Here is a 16,747-nt window from a genome sequence, read left to right as displayed (position 1 = left end):
AGCCTATCGCAGACCACAGGTGAACATAGGCTTCCCCAACTCCACGCTAAACATCCCGGTCCTCTGCAAGTCTCATCCACCCTTCACCGGCAATCTTACTTGTCTGTCCAGTGGTCCAAAGAACATCCCACATTGCGTTTGCCAACACACAGTCTCCACTGCAGGACACGTCTGCTCTAGCGAATATTAGTCCTGCGACATAGGTGACAAGTTCACTGCCACTCGGATATTTGTTTTTTTTCTTTACAAAGTTTATTTTTCTGTACGCAAGCTAATGTTAGAACTTTATTGATAAATTTAAGTTATGAAAATACGAATCATGTTTAATTCATATCAAATCAAAATAACTTGATTCAAATAGGCTTTAAAAGCACTTTCAATTCGTCATTTTATAAATAAATATTTAAAAGTGTAAAGTTAAATAATAAAAATGTTTAATCATCGTTATTAATTATTTGCTAACTGCAGCGGAGCAACGTGGCTGATTATTCTTTAAAACTTCTATATTTTTATTTCATGTAAGTTCAAATAATCAAATATCAGTTCCAAACCAACGATCATTTTAGTCATTTCGTAAGAGTAATTTAGGTCTTAATGTTGTTTCCCATGGAGGAGAAGTCTGGTCTTTTCGCCTTATAAATAAATATTTAAAAGTGATTATTATTTTTAAAAATAATTTAACTGAGGTAGGGCACAGCAGGAATTTCCTGCTCAAAATATGGAGCAGCCCGACTGGGGTAGTACCTCGACCTTACAGAAGACCACAGCAAAATAATACTGTTTTCAAGCAGTATTGTGTTCCTGTTGGTGAGTAAGGTGACCAGAGCTCCTGGGGGGATTGGGGATTGGGTCGGCAACGCGCTTGCGATGCTTCTGGTGTTGCAGGTGCTACGGCAATCGCTTACCATCAGGTGAGCCGTACGCTTGTTTGCCGACCTAGTGACATAAATAAAAAAAATAATAATAATAATAATTCTCTCGAAACTAAATACACTTTCTTACAAAACATTTTGAGACATTTGACAGTCAAAGTTTTTTTATCTTGTGGACTTCTCACACAGATTTCCTGTTTCTGTTAAAAACTCACAAAGACGGATATTGAAAAACACCATCTTGTAGTTGAAAGTTGTTTTAACAGCTTTTAGGTGCAATTCATTATTCATTTTTAATTTTCAATATTTATATATTTTAATGATTGCGAAAAATATTTCCATTTTTTTTTAAATAAAAAATAACAAAAACTATTATTTGCTAGGTTAAAACAGTAACCACTCACCGTGTTTACACTCTTTGAACGTTATTCGAGTCGGTACCTAACCACGCTATTGTTCGACCGTGACTTGCGACGTCCGGAATTAGTTACTCCATTAAATCATTCGCTTATAAAAGAGTCATCACACCGATAGGTTAACTAGTCAAAACAAATTGAATGGATTTTGTTAACGATGTCTTCATTGTTGCTCTTTTGTTTATTTGGAATAATAAATAGGTATTCTAAACATTTTTGAATATCATATCAAAAATTGACCGCTCCAGCGGGATTCGAACCGTGGCGCCACGGTTCGCTTAAACCGAAAATAAAAATCATCATATCAAAAATTTCGCTCTAGCGGGTACATCGTTCCATAGCTTAATTGGCTAGAGCGCCGACACGGTCAGTCGGAGACGCGGGTTCGAATCCCGCTGGAGCGGTCAATTTTTGATATGATATTCAAAAATGTTTAGAATTCCTAATGTGAAGGTAACACAAAAATAAAATCGTACTTATTTATAATAAATAGGTGTTTAGTATTATTACAGTAAGTCTAGATTTTTTTTCAATCATTCGATGGTTGATTGCTTAACAGGTTTAATGGATTTCTGATATATTTAATAGCTGAATATTGCTTTATAATAGATTGGCTGACTTTTGAGGTTACTGTATCGTTTTGGTTTGATGATTTTACTATCGATTTGCAACTTTAGTATAATATTACTGGATTTTTGTTATGTATTTAATAATAAGTAAGATAACGAAAAAGCCTTATTTGACATATACAAAGTGGTTGTACATATTTTATTGCAAGAGGAAAAAGTGGTTGTTGTAAGAAAAAAAGAAATAGTTTTTTATACAACTAGGTCAGCATACAAGTGTACGGATCACCTGATTAAGAGTTGGCGATTATCATAGTCTATAGACACCTGTAACACCAGAAGCATTGCAAGCGCGCTGTCGACCGTAGGGTTGTAGTAGTAGGTAGATTGGGTTAGGTTAGTAGCCCCAATTCCACCCAGGAGCTCTGGCCACCACTGGGACTCAACATTGGTTGAAAGTAGTCATAAGTCGATGACTCATTTTTTTGTCTGTACCTGTTTCATAAATTTTTTCATATTTTCGAAGATACTACAACTGGGATTTTAAGAAAATTTATAATTATGGTAACTTCTAATGTATAATTATTAAAATAGGGCATATAATTAAATCTGGACATTCTGTGACAGAATTATTTAGTTACTATTCACGACGATCAACTTAATTCGGCAATCAATCAAATAAAATTGACTTATTGATTACCAGGCTTAAAGGTCATCTAGCTGATTGAAAATATCAAAGAACACGGGTCACCTTGGTTTAGTTGGTGTAAAAAGTAATCATGTGTCGATGGTTGGTCAACCAAACAACGTTTCAACCACTTTAGTTGCTTGCGTATCTTTTACAAATAACGATTTTTTTGAGGATGTCGAGTAGATTCGTGGATCGTATTAAGCTCATTGAGTTAGAGTTAACCTTTCCATCTTTTCACATGTACAGGGATATTTTAACTTTTATTTCTGTAACTTGACTTAAGCATATGAAAGTTTAAATAAAATTCTTTTTACAATTTTACAAAATAAGAAACAAGAAAAAAAAAGCCACAAAAATATCAAGGTAACATTTCTAAATAAGAAGTTTTTGAAGTTATAAAAAATATGATAAAAATAAGTTATTTAAAACAATGTTTCAAGGTAAAAATATTTGAATATAAAAAAATTACTAATTATAAATTTATTTATCTATTTATTTATTTTCTGACATCTAATATTACAGGCATAACCCGATTCATTAGACATAGTAAAGGAGACAAAAAGAAAAAGAAGAAACTGACATAAACAATAATACTAAAAACAAAAACAATGCAACATTAATAAATATAAAAACATTAAATTCATTTCTCATAACATATTATATACAAAGTAACTTTTGCGAAATGTTACTAACTATTAAGGTTAGATTATAGAGATATAGGAATATAATTATTCAGGTTGAATAGATTCTAGGATAAAATGTACTTCCAAATCGGTTATGGTTAATAAATTAAATAATTTAATAAGGTTTTCGTTATAATACAATAACGTATTGTGTTAGGAGAACTATCGTAAGAAATATTTACCAGACAGGTTATTCGATGTTCATTTCTGCAAGAGTGTTTCGGAACAAATAATTTTAACTGAATTATGTTTAATAGGAAAATAAGATAGCTTGAAAGTCTGTTAAGATTATGAGATTCAGAAAAAAAAATGTCAAAACGAAGTTACCCGGATCAGCCACATAAGTAGTTTAATATATATAGAGTAAAATTAAATTATTTATATAAGTTTCATATTGATTTTGCCCACGAATAGATAGCGAAGCGTATGTTAAGTGGAATTTGATGAAATTCTATTTTTGTTTCATTTAACATCTGTCAAACACACACACACACAGATACACTCAACGATGAACTTGTAAAGCTTTGAAATACTTAAGTTCTTTTATACATTTTGATAACTGTCATAGACAAATATAGTAAGATATAAATAATTTTCAACATCCAATTGCTATGAGAAAGTCGATTTGTTTCTATTTCGCTGAACGATGTCACTATTATATTACGATCATACGATGTCACGATTATATTTAGATGACATTTCATCACTGTGTGCATTTATAAAAAAAGCTATCTACATCAAGTTAACAATGCTATTGTGATTTACTCGTATGCAAACGCGCAATAATAGATGAAAATTCTCATATCAAAGATCTTGTTTTCAAAGATCTGCCACAGAAGAGTGACAGTATGTGAGTTGTGGTATTCTTATGTGATCGAAATGGAGCCTATCAGAATTATCTAACTCTCGGAGAATATTCTTCTTACGAAGCTGTCTTCTATCAGATATGAAGACTTAAGAATGTTTTAAAAATGAGTATATAGACATGTTCTATTTATTTATTATTATTTATATTTAGTAAATATTAGATGTTCATTACAATAAAATTAACTTCTGTTATATATTTAAGTACTAAGTTGTATACTACTGAAAACATAATCAAGTATATCTTAAGAGTGTCGCCATCGCCTGGAACAAAACGGCTATCTACGTACAGGCTGCTCTGAATAAAATTACTGTGATTTTTATTCTCAGCAAGCGTCCGCCAACGACCAACTCTCTCAAACTTCTAAGTCCCACATTTTCTATTTTTGATACTATATTCATAATTTTGCTTGTAAATAAGAATTTTATAATCGACCACTTTATTTTTCTTTGATTCTTTTAGTCAGGTAAAATATTTTTTGTTGTCACTGTAATTAATAACTGTGTAAAGGAGAAATTCGTAAGAGAAAACAAGTCCAAATATTTTTTCAATGTTAAATTTTTTGAAGTTTCCCTAATTAATACAAACATATCTATTTACTTTAGTTCGTACTTATCCTTTTATGTGAAATGTTAGAACGTTACGAGAAACGTCTATCGTAAGACAAAGCGTTTAAATCTTCTGCAAACAATTGTACCCGACACAGATAATAATTCCTAATGATCATATTTGTAACCTTTCATGACAAGCCCTCCAGTGTGTAATGTGATTTTTTTAACACTTAATTATGCTTTTTTCCCCTTCTGCCACAAATTATCATACTACTCGCGTCATCTTTCTCGCCTCCTCTTGTGACGTTACATTACTCACTACATCGTTAAACACTGTCATTTATATTGTCAACTATACGTGCAAACATAACATTATCATTATAATTAGAGAAAAATATTTCTAAATTATTATAGACCGTATCTATCATTCGTTGTTTTTATAATCGTTTTATGAGAACAGATTCAGATAGTAGCATCTTGTGATCTTTACGAAATATATGTAATTATTTCTCACCGTATGTATATTTGTGATAACCTTGTTTGATTCCTATGCTTCCTTTCGTATCTGTAATTAGTTTTTTATTCGGACTGGAGGATCAGGAAAGAAATAATACTGTCCTCTTTTCCAGGCAAACCCGTTTACCTTCACTTAAAAAGTATCGTCCGATTGATTTTACCTGTAACATCATACTGGCTGTAGTAACTTTGAGCTCCTTTATGGGTTCTTTGCATCACACTCATTTACACATCCGTATTTGGCAGCGGTCGCTTATGCAATGCGCCAGATAATGAGTTGTGATGCAGATGTCAGAAGGAAATTCCAATAATAACAAAAACTAAACAAAGAAAGTTGTGTTAACTTTTAGGTGTTAGCGTCTCTCGTGTAACACTGTTTCCTTATCTTTTGTACCCTTTACATAAAACGTACGCATCCCTTTTCGTGCATGCATGTCGTGATACTTAACTTCATTTTGGAAAAGGATCTTATCTTAAAGTAAATTTCACATTTTTAACTCAATTCGACGGTATTTTTTTTATGTATGTTACATCAGAACTTTTGACGGGGTGGACCGATTTCGACAATTTTTTTTAATCGAAAGGTGGTGTGTGTCAACTTTGTACTTTTCGAGTTATATCTAATAATGCGTTTTTACTTGACGCTTTTTTCGTCGACCTACGTTGTATAACTTTCTACTGGATGTACCGATTTTGATAATTCCTTTTTGTTGGAAAGGGGATATCCCTAGTTTGGTACCATGATAAGGAAACCATCTGGGGATCATCCATCCAGGGATCTGATGATGGGATCCCAAAGAAATCGAGAGAAACTCTTGAAAATCCGCAATAACTTTTTACTGAGTGTACCGATTTTGATAATTTTTATTTAATCGAAAGCTGATGTTTATCATGTGGTCACATATAAATTTTATCGAGATCTGATAACTACTTTTTGAGTAATCTTTGATAACGCGTAGTTACTTGACTATTTTTTCGTCGATCTACGTTGTATTACTCTTCGATGTAATTGAAGTCGGTTTTTTTTTCGTTTGCGAGCAAACACAATTATAATTCTATACTCCACATAAAACTGACAACCGTGTGTGTATTGTTTAGATATTTATTTATTTATTTAAACTATGTACCTATATATTATTGCAAAAATTTGTTGCAAAATTGTTGACAAATAATTCTCGATCCACTGATTAATTAGCCGTCTAGGGGAAGCTTATCGATATGATTTTTTTTTTTTTGATATACGTTTATCATTAGCGAGTACGAGTAAAGTGTATTCAGCGTGAATTAGTGATCATAAAAATTTTCAATTTTGATATCGTTGACTATATATGTATAAAGCGGTATCAAAAGTATTTATAATATATTTATTTTCATATTTTTAACATGTTATATCTTATTTTTATTTTCAAATTGAAGATTTTAATAAAACCATAAGCTTGTATATGCAAAACAAAAAAAAAAAAATCTTACCGAATTTTTATAATAAATATTATAAAATAGTGCTCGTATTTGAGTATCGTAAAGCAAGTAATAAAATTTTATATTTATAAGAACATAATTCGGTCAAGTTCTTTTAAAACCAGATAGTAGCGTTTTGAGTGCCTTGATCAATTTGAGCTTGGAGGCTTTTTATTATTTATATTTATTATAATGAAAGTATAAAATAATAATTTAAAATTCTGTTAGAGGGTTCTTAAAATCATAAATATTCTAAGAAAATTAGCAGTCACATACATTAAGTAAGGAAACGTTCAATAAGATATACTTACAAGATGTTATTGATTGGCGTCTTTCCGACAGTATAACCTAAATACACAACTTATTTGCCATAACGCTTTAATAAGAATAATAAAATTACTTATTAAATAATTATTATTCACAAAATTATTGTCGTGTATATATTTGTAACCACTCCGTCTTCTGTTCCTGCTGAGCACGGTGAGTTGTGCATGATATCTCTTGTTCATCTATCTATTTAAGTCGTGTACCGTTTATTTACCGGCGAGTGTATATTTATGCTCGATCCAGACTGCACGCAGATTGACATTGCATTATTATAAAAGAACCGTATTCGTTTGCGTACAGGTACGATAAGTTTAATATGATAACAATAATAAATTCAGAAAAAGACTTATACATTTTGGTATACTAGATGATTCAGACGATTTCACTCATGCTACGTTATAATTATAGTTTAAAAAAAAAACAAAAAAACCACGCTTTTATGCTAATCGAACTAAAAAGTAGAAAATAATTAATAATTACAAAGAGTTTATATTACAGTAGCAGAAGATCCAACAATCAATCATAATTAATTACTTCAAAATAAAATTATAATAAAATTTAAATTAATAAATTAATTCAGAGAATAATTCAATTCAGAGTAAAAAACGTGGGGTGCATTTTGTGCAAAAATTGTGCTACTTTTTAGTTCGACTAGCTATAAAAGCGTGTTTTTTTTAGTTTTTTTTTTTTAACTATAATCTATTTTATATCAATTAATTATTTGCTGACATGTGATAGTATTGAAATGCCTTACGAACTATTTCGTAATCTAGTCATTTCTTCTTCAGAGCTTCACTGTTGCATGGGGTTTTTCCCGTTAACTCAGAGCAATCAAGTTCTTCAATTCGAATAGAATAACTATTCCGCGCGGAGTGAAATCACGAACTTACGGCACGCGAAGCGGGCGGGAAACAGCAAGTAAGGAATAAACAAGGTAAAAATGCAACTAGCCTGAAAAAGTATCTGTCTCCGTTGTGCTGTGCCCAGTGCCCGAGCGAAAGAGTAAGTCCGAAACTGCAGGCATGCGCAGATCGCGCGCTAGTTTTATCTTTCTCACATCCTTACAGAGGATCCACGAAAGAATTTATTAATCCTGGCGGTCCTAATAAGGATATTGAGAAACTGTTATTGAATTATTGCGTTGTCATCGGTCCTTGATACGTGTGCAAAGTTTTGAATTAATCAAACTTCCGGAAATCGGTGAAAATTATGCTCAAAGATTCCATTACATACATACATACAACCCAAGCTAATAAAAACGTGGTAAAAAAGCATAAAAGTTGCCAAATTTAATAGATTTCTATATAACAATTTGATATCTAATATTATAAAAGTATAAGTAAATATGATAATAAAGTAATATCAGTAGGTACTATAAAGACTTTAAATTCGACGACAGAACCTTAATAAAATTGCTGAATGTTAAGACATTCTAAAAATCATAAAAATTGTCATTTTACCGTTTCAGTAACGGCACTCGTGGATGAAAAACCCTCTACAAATAAGAGCAAGTCAAGTTTGCGTTTCGACGAGTGTGCTGTTTATAATTTTACGAATTTAACTTTATTTTATTTCAACCAAAAGTACATGGATTATAATAAAATCTTTCGAACTTTTTATTCAAGGTTTTCTTTAACTATATAATAAAAATGAATGTTGCTAAGCGCATAACTCGAGGATGGTTCAATCAATCCGGCTAATTTATTTTTTCGTATGTTCCTTAAGTCCAACAGAAGGTTTGAAGACAAAAAATAATTACTATTATCGTTTGACAGAACTAAGTCTGTCCGGGCAGCTAGTTTTAAAATACATTATTTAAAAATATTAACGTTTAAATTACAGGATGATAATTAAAACTTTTTCAAAAATGTTGTTTTGTAGATGTTAAAATTTGTATTAATCGTTAAACACGTAGACAATTTTAGTGTGTATATATGTATACATTTTTAAGTTTGCTTACATTGTAGTAAATTCCTAAAAATTAATCCTTGTGGGCCTCCCCACCGTGCCACGAAGAGCACGTTAAGCCGTCGGTCCCGGTTGTTATCATGTACACTTGATTGCGATTGTTACTCTCAGTAATATCAGTATATATCCGCTAACCCGCATTGGAGCAAGTGGTGCATTAAGCTTTGATCCTTCTCCTACATGGGGAAAGAGGCCTATGCTCAGTAGTGGGATATTACAGACTGAAGCGTAGTAAATTTTATTTTTACTTACTATCTCCTTAGTTAATCTCCTTAATTATCCTTTACACATCTCTTATTATATAATTTTACGTCCTCGCTAATATTGTTGTTTCGAATAATCTTTATATTGAACGAATATCAAAAGAATTTTTAATAATTGTTTACACAACCTACTGTAAATATGTGAATTAATCTCTTATTATATCTAGCATTTGTAATTTGAAATTGTAAATAACAAATTTCAGCTAGTTATATCTATATTTATATACAACGTGAGCGCTTGTTTCATTTTGTTAACAGTAATACGTATAATCGAGTAACACGAACCGGCTCACCTTCCCTTAAATTATATTTTCTTATTTCCCTTTTCTCGTATATTTTCCTAAACAAGGTTAACGGCGGTTTATAACTAACAGATATATTCGAAAAACATTTTTATTTATTAATTTTTCATAAAATATTCATACATATTTAAATTTTTTAATAAAATTTTATTGAAATTTTCTACGGAAATATTTTACGATTCTAAAATAAATTAATATTTCGCAAATTTATACATTTGGTGTGTATATTCTTGTTTCTATTTTTTTACCAAATTAGCATGTTAGGTAGTATCATCACATCACATCATCACAGCACGCTGCTTTAATGCGGGTTGGTGGATAAATTTCCTACTATGAGTAACGATCGCTATCAGATATGATAACAACCGGGACTGACGGCTTAACGTGCTCGCCAAAGCACTGTGGGGAGACCCACTAGGACTGCGCAAACACCCATACCACGGCAAAAACCTGTACGGCCAATAAAAATGTTCGTCGTGTGCGGGGATCGAACCCGCAACCGCCAGCGCAACAGGTACAATCCACGGCTGTAACCGTTGCGTCAACGCGGCGTTTATCATGTGGTCGCATTTAAATTTCGTCGAGATCTGATTACAACTTTTAAAGTAATCTTTGATAATGCGTATATCCTTGACTATTTTTTCGTCTACCTACGTTGTATTACTTGTCGATGTAATTGAAGTCGGTTTTTTTTTTCGTTTGCCAGAAAACACAATTATTAGGAGTTAAGGGTATTGTTTAAATGACGATGTCCTGTTCATTGTTCAAAGCACAACAACAATAAAATATTATTTAGATATCGAATTTAAATTACACCAATTGTTGATATATTTAAAAATTCTGCATACATTAATAACGAGTTTAATTCTTAGTCAAGTAAATAAATTAAATTTATTCTCAATACATTAAATCACACATTTCAGAGGATAAAATAATAATTGTTTTATACCAGATTAACTCAATGCGATATACTAATGATAATAATCAGTGCCATTGGTCAAACTTTTATTGCTAATTGCAGGCTGATTTCGAGGAAAATTTAGCTTTAATTTATTAAAATTACAATCGCTATTTCGCAAAGCGGCGGATTGCGAGTTCCGCACAAAGGGTAGAATTTATTACAAACCTTAATCCAGACAGCTTAACCCATTCCTTTCAATTTTTGTTAATTGTTTTGAATCCGTAATTAGCTAAAAGTTAGTACTGAGTCGTTAGTAGTAAGTAATGTCAGGGGAGCTAAATTTTAATTGATGTTAAGTCTGGTCCGGTGAGAGTAGGATACCTTTAATGATATAACTGTAAAATAAGTATTGTTTATTATTTCCACTATGATATTTTAAGATTCAGAGTTCTTACTTTCCTTTTTTGTATGGGTTAACTTAAATTACCTCAATAATTATCGAGTCGACTGTTGTAATTTTTTAAATGTCGTGAAAACAATATTTCAGATTTTATGGTAGCCTTTGTTACCCCTTGCCGTCCTATTTGTTTGCTCAGCAAATAATCGTGATCAACACCAGTTTGCTGATGCATTGATCATCTTTAGTGCGATAAAAATTAAATCAAAGCTTATTTTTATGCGCATCTTATTATTATTAAAATATTAGAATAGTCATGCATAAGTTTTATAATCGCCTGAATGTAAGATGTAGATATATAGTTATAATCTAAAATCAAATTATTGATAACAGTTCAATTAAACGTTCATTGAACTAAATGGAAAATAATTTAATAAGACAATGATAGAAACAAAATGTTATTGAAATACCAAAATATATCTTGCAAAGTTCATTAAAAAGTAATTGTGCAGCATTTAAGTGAAACATTTTATTATACCCAAGGTTGTTAGTTTCACGAGACACAAACTGGTATCGCAATCACGTAGCGTTCAAAGGAACTTTAATTTTTAGGGACGCTGACACTTTTCAACACCGCTTCACTAGATTTCCGATAGAAGATTTACGTTAGTAGACGGAAACAAAACAAAAATGTAAAGAAAAATGTGCTGTAATCTTTGCCTTGTTTTCGCAAGCATTTCTTGTAACTATTTCATATTTATTTTCAGACGAAAACTTTGTTTATTGTTTTATAAATTTGATTCCTTAACGTGTAGGTATTATTTAGATTGTTTGTTGGTATCACATATTGCATTGAATTTTTTATGAACTTAACTGTAAATATTTGAACACACTACATCTGGACAAAAACCTATACCTCTATATTGAAGGTTCGCTTAAGCAACGCACCACTTTTCTCCACTTCATATATATGTGGTTAATTTCTTCCCTGTAACAATAGTTATCAAATGTTTATTACAACGGGTTTACATAGAACATATGCACCAAGGCAAAACGGGAGGTCCATCTATGAAAAAAAAACTTGTATAAATACAAAACTTGTCTCGAACTGGAATTGATGTGCCATTTGTTTGAATGTTTAACATATTTTTTTACACTTGAGACAATATATTTTGTTCTGTAAGACTAAGGCGGCAATCAACCATAGGACTCATATGATGGTAAGCGGTTACCGTATCATAAGCTACGACACCAGCCTATAAAGATGCCTGCGACACCAAAAGCTTCGGAATTACGTTGCCGATACTACCCTCCACAGGAGCTCTTTCTACCTTACTTGTTTCAAGCGGTTGTACTAGATTTGTGTCTCTATTTTTGTCATATTGATTACCAATCAATTAATATAATATCTTCATGATAGAGTTCTTAAAATATTTTATTGGCCATATAAATGGAAATGAATTGTTACGTTCACCACGTTCAAGCGTGCTAGCTAGCTGGTAATTTATTTTTAAAATATTATATTTATATATCGGAAGTAGGAGGTCAGACTGATTAATTTCAATATGAGGTAACAAAAGATATTATAAGTTGACGGGGACCCCTCCCCGTCCGGTCCCCACCGAACTTCTTAGCATTTGGTGGTGTCACCATGTGGGTGCCGAGACCATCGTGTGAGAGGGAGTAACTCAGAGCAGTGCCTAGGTCTTGTGACCTAGGTGTTTAACGTGGCCCCCTTTGAGATGCGCATCAACGCTCACCTTCATTGCTCGAGTTGTCCGCCCTAATAATTAATTATAACATTAATTCGTTTGCATAAATAAATTATTAAAAGACTCTAGGTTAAGCTACTCGCAGGATACAACAAGTGCACCGTGCCAAGTCAGAGCCAAGACTGCCTTAGCCGAGGTAGCACCGTTTGTTTTATACTCGTCAGAATAACTCGAGTAATATAATAAGTGGGGGTAGGTGACTATCGAACGATGTGCTAGGTGGCGCGATCAGTGCATCTGTTTTATTTTTATTTTATTTTATTTTATTTAGGAAACAAACAGTTCAATAATACAAAGAAAAAAAATCTTATAAAACTGATACATAAACCAATAAAGTTTCCAATAGTAAACAATTCATTAATAAGCTAAAAAGCACACATTAATAAGAAATAATCGATACACACAGAAATATAAATAATTCAAACAGTAGTAAATTAAATAATTAGGTAAACATGTACGAATAGAGACATTTCATACAATTATCAATTAAATAATAAATAATTAAAAGATAATTAAAAGATAACAAATTCAGATATATACAACATTAAAAATTAATCATACCAACTATAATACAATTATAATTAAATTAATTTATAACAAAATCAAACTAACCTACTAGAAATTCATGAATTATGTAAATAATTAATGATAAATTAAAAATTTATTGCATATCGTAATTCACTCCTTAAAGAATGCACTGAGCAAGTAGCAAAATCAATGTGATGAAAACATTGGTTGTTCATTTTACATGCTCTAAAAGTAAAATTATTCTGGGTATATTTGGTCCTAGTTCTAGGCACATAAAATAGGGACTGATTACGTGTATTTATTTTGGGACACCTAAATAATATATTACTTAGTAGATAAGGGGGATCAATAAAATTACGAAGTAACTTAAATAAAAATATTTGGTCTCTCTCCAATCGACGATTTTCTAAAGAAGGAATATACGGGATAGCTTGAATATGCGGCGAAACTTTGTAACTTAAAAATTTTATAAATTTATAATTATTTTTTTCCAATTGAGCAACATGACATTTGTAAAATGGATTCCATACAGTTGAGCAGTATTCCAAGATAGATCTTACAAAAGAGTTGTAAAGGAGAATAATTGTGCTGACATTTTTAAAATCGCGTCCCACTCTCAACACAAAGCCAAGCATTCGGAATGCTTTAGCAGTAACAAAATTAATATGTGACTTAAAGGTCAATTTGGTATCGATGTAAACTGTTGTTTATAAATTGCCTACGACAGCGCTTATGCTGCCATATATATAATTTGGTATTCCTTGAATTAAAACTTTTAGACCTTTGTGTATGTTAGTTAGAAAAGGAAGCCTCATTTCTGAAAGCGTTTTACCTTCCACAATATATTGTTAGACATATCAGTGACATAGTTTTACTACTCCAATACAAAGACTTATTTTGGTGCGAACAGTGTAAATATATCTTTGTAGTTGAAAATTTCGAAAAGGAACTTTTTAATACAATATTATCTAATGTCTATTTATAGAAAAATCTTAATGATGTTTTATAAAATATTTTCAATGACGACACTATCAATTTATGACTTTATTAAATTTTCCTATAAAAGCAAATTAAAAACTTTCTAAATTTCAATATAACACTAAGCCTAATCATCATTCGTACGTATTTATCTGATTTATTGGTGTGCGTGACTACATTCATTCTAGGAAAGTGATTTTACAATTCTCTCATTACATTTTAGACTCTAATTCAAAAGAATTTGAGTTGAAAATTGAAAATAGCAATGAAACAGTGTCATGTTTACGATGAATAACCCTGAAATTAGAAACGGCTAAACTAATCAAAAGAACATTATTAATTCTTGGTCGTATTTTTAATGTATCGGACGTTGAGCTAAACTTTTAGTATAATTATAGATCAGTTGAATTTATGTAGTCTACGATACAAAATACTTTAGATTAGATGAAATCTTCAATATATTCGATACCTCGTTTCATCTTATATTAGTTTTTAACCACATTTAAAATAAACGAAATCGCGGAAAGAACTAGTCTCTATAAATGTCATATATATAACATTCATTTGTCATATATTAACTATATATATATATAATACGACCCCTCCTCCGTCTATACTACGACACATAAATGCACAGAGATATTTCCGAATTATCCGATCCTGGACACAAATGCAATATCGCGAACCTGTTACTGCAATTTTGTTTTATTTTTTATTTTTATATAACAAGTTGCCACCCTTGGACGCATATGGTTCGATTTGGTTATCGTAGTATGGGCGTTTCTAACCAGAAACATTGCAAGCGCATTGCAACCCTTACCTCAAACTCTCGTGAGAAGCTCTAGCTATCTCACTTCTCACACGAATAAAAAACTATTCAAGATCAAGTTTAATTCGGTTGAATCTTAATCTTCTGAAAGATAGAGGTACATAGTTACCTACTTCACCAGTTATACATTTCTGCAATGTCCCAGATAAATTCTATAATTATACTACTACTATTAATAATACTAATTGGATTCATTTATTTATTTTATTTAAATTCTTTATTGTACAATAAATAAACTAATACAAGTGTGTACAAAAGGCGGGCTTAACGATAATGCATTTTCTACCAGCCAACCTTGGTATATGCAAGAAAGTTTAGTTTGTAGGTCTACAAAAAAAATAAAATAAAAAAAATATATCTATAATATAAAAATGAGTCGCTGAATGTGTTGCTAAGCGCAAAACTCGAGAACGGTTGGACCGATTTCGCTAATTCTTTTTTTAAATATTCCTTGAAGTACGAGTATGGTTCTTACGGAGAGAAAAATTCTAAAAAAAAAAAAATTTAAATTTCCTGAAAAAGTCTAAAAACAACACTTTTCTATACTCCCATACAAAAGATTTGTGATAATACTTAAAAGTCACTGTTAGGCGATACGAAGTTCGCCGGGTCAGCTAGTAATACTATAAAATAATACAATATAGCGTAACATAATATAATGAATTATATAATGTATAATAAATAATAATCAGGATTTTATTATTATACTAGCTGTGCCGGCGACTTCGTCCGCGTGGAATTTAATAAAAAAGTTGTTTTTCACTTCGCAGAGTTATAATATAAATAAATTACTAAAATAAAAGTAGCCTTAATTACTCCTTATTACATCAGCATCATATCATAAGTATATGTATATATAGTTTGTTATATGTACCGTGTATACATCCATATGCATTTAGTAAAAAGCGGTTATTTTATTATTACAAACAGTCACTCTAATTTTATTTATTTGTATAGATTTTGTTACAATGTTAGATCAATTGTCGATTCAAAAAAATTTTTTGCCACTTTTTATACAGTAGTGGCTCTTTATTAGCATAAATTTAAATATTCGGGAATCAAGGAATACTAGATGTTAATGAAGTTTATATTGACTCGACAGATGCACTCAGCATGTCAAAGAGAGATTACAATAAACGGAATGGTTATTTGGTTACCATAATATAACGGTTTTGTAAACTATATGATAGGTACTAGTATTAAATTTCGAAATGTTTATAATATTATACAAGACAATCCTTGCGGTTTTACGCCAGTAACTGCCTGCTTTGAATGTTATATTTTATTGGTTTTCCTTAATTACCATATTTTCTAATGTAACAACAATTTTTCTTAAACGGGCCAGAAGAATCTAATATTAGCGCTTTTCAATTAACAAACAAAGACATATATAAGCTTTAGTTGTTAAGCTATAGTAATAATTACTTAAAGAAAATTTTAAATCAGTCGCTCTACACCGTCTCACTTTTTATATATATGTACAGAATCAAAACTTAAATACTCAATCACTAGATCAATTTCCATTAGAAGTGACTAATGGTGTCTTTTCAAATCGTTCCTGGGAGACCTCAAAAACTTAATAACTAATTTTACTCATCTTTTAAGTAAATTCCCCAAATCTCGAAGGTTAATATTGGCGTTTTCTAAATTTGGGATGTCAATCGGTCCGTGTAAAAATTAGTGTTTGTACCAGAATAGAATAATAAGCAGACTTCATTAAAATATGGTAAATGTTAGGTAAGATAATATTGATATGATATTTAAAACAGAATTTATAAATCTGATATTTTGAAGTAGAAACCTTTAGTTTTAAAACGCTGTCACGGATATTTTCAAACAAAGCGAGTGAGCTTTCGCGAGCGAT

This window comes from Melitaea cinxia, chromosome 17 (genome assembly GCF_905220565.1).
Source record: "Melitaea cinxia chromosome 17, ilMelCinx1.1, whole genome shotgun sequence".
Classification (NCBI taxonomy): Eukaryota; Metazoa; Arthropoda; class Insecta; order Lepidoptera; family Nymphalidae; genus Melitaea; species Melitaea cinxia.
The sequence above is the reverse complement of the archived record's forward strand: the minus strand, read 5'-3'. Positions refer to the sequence as shown.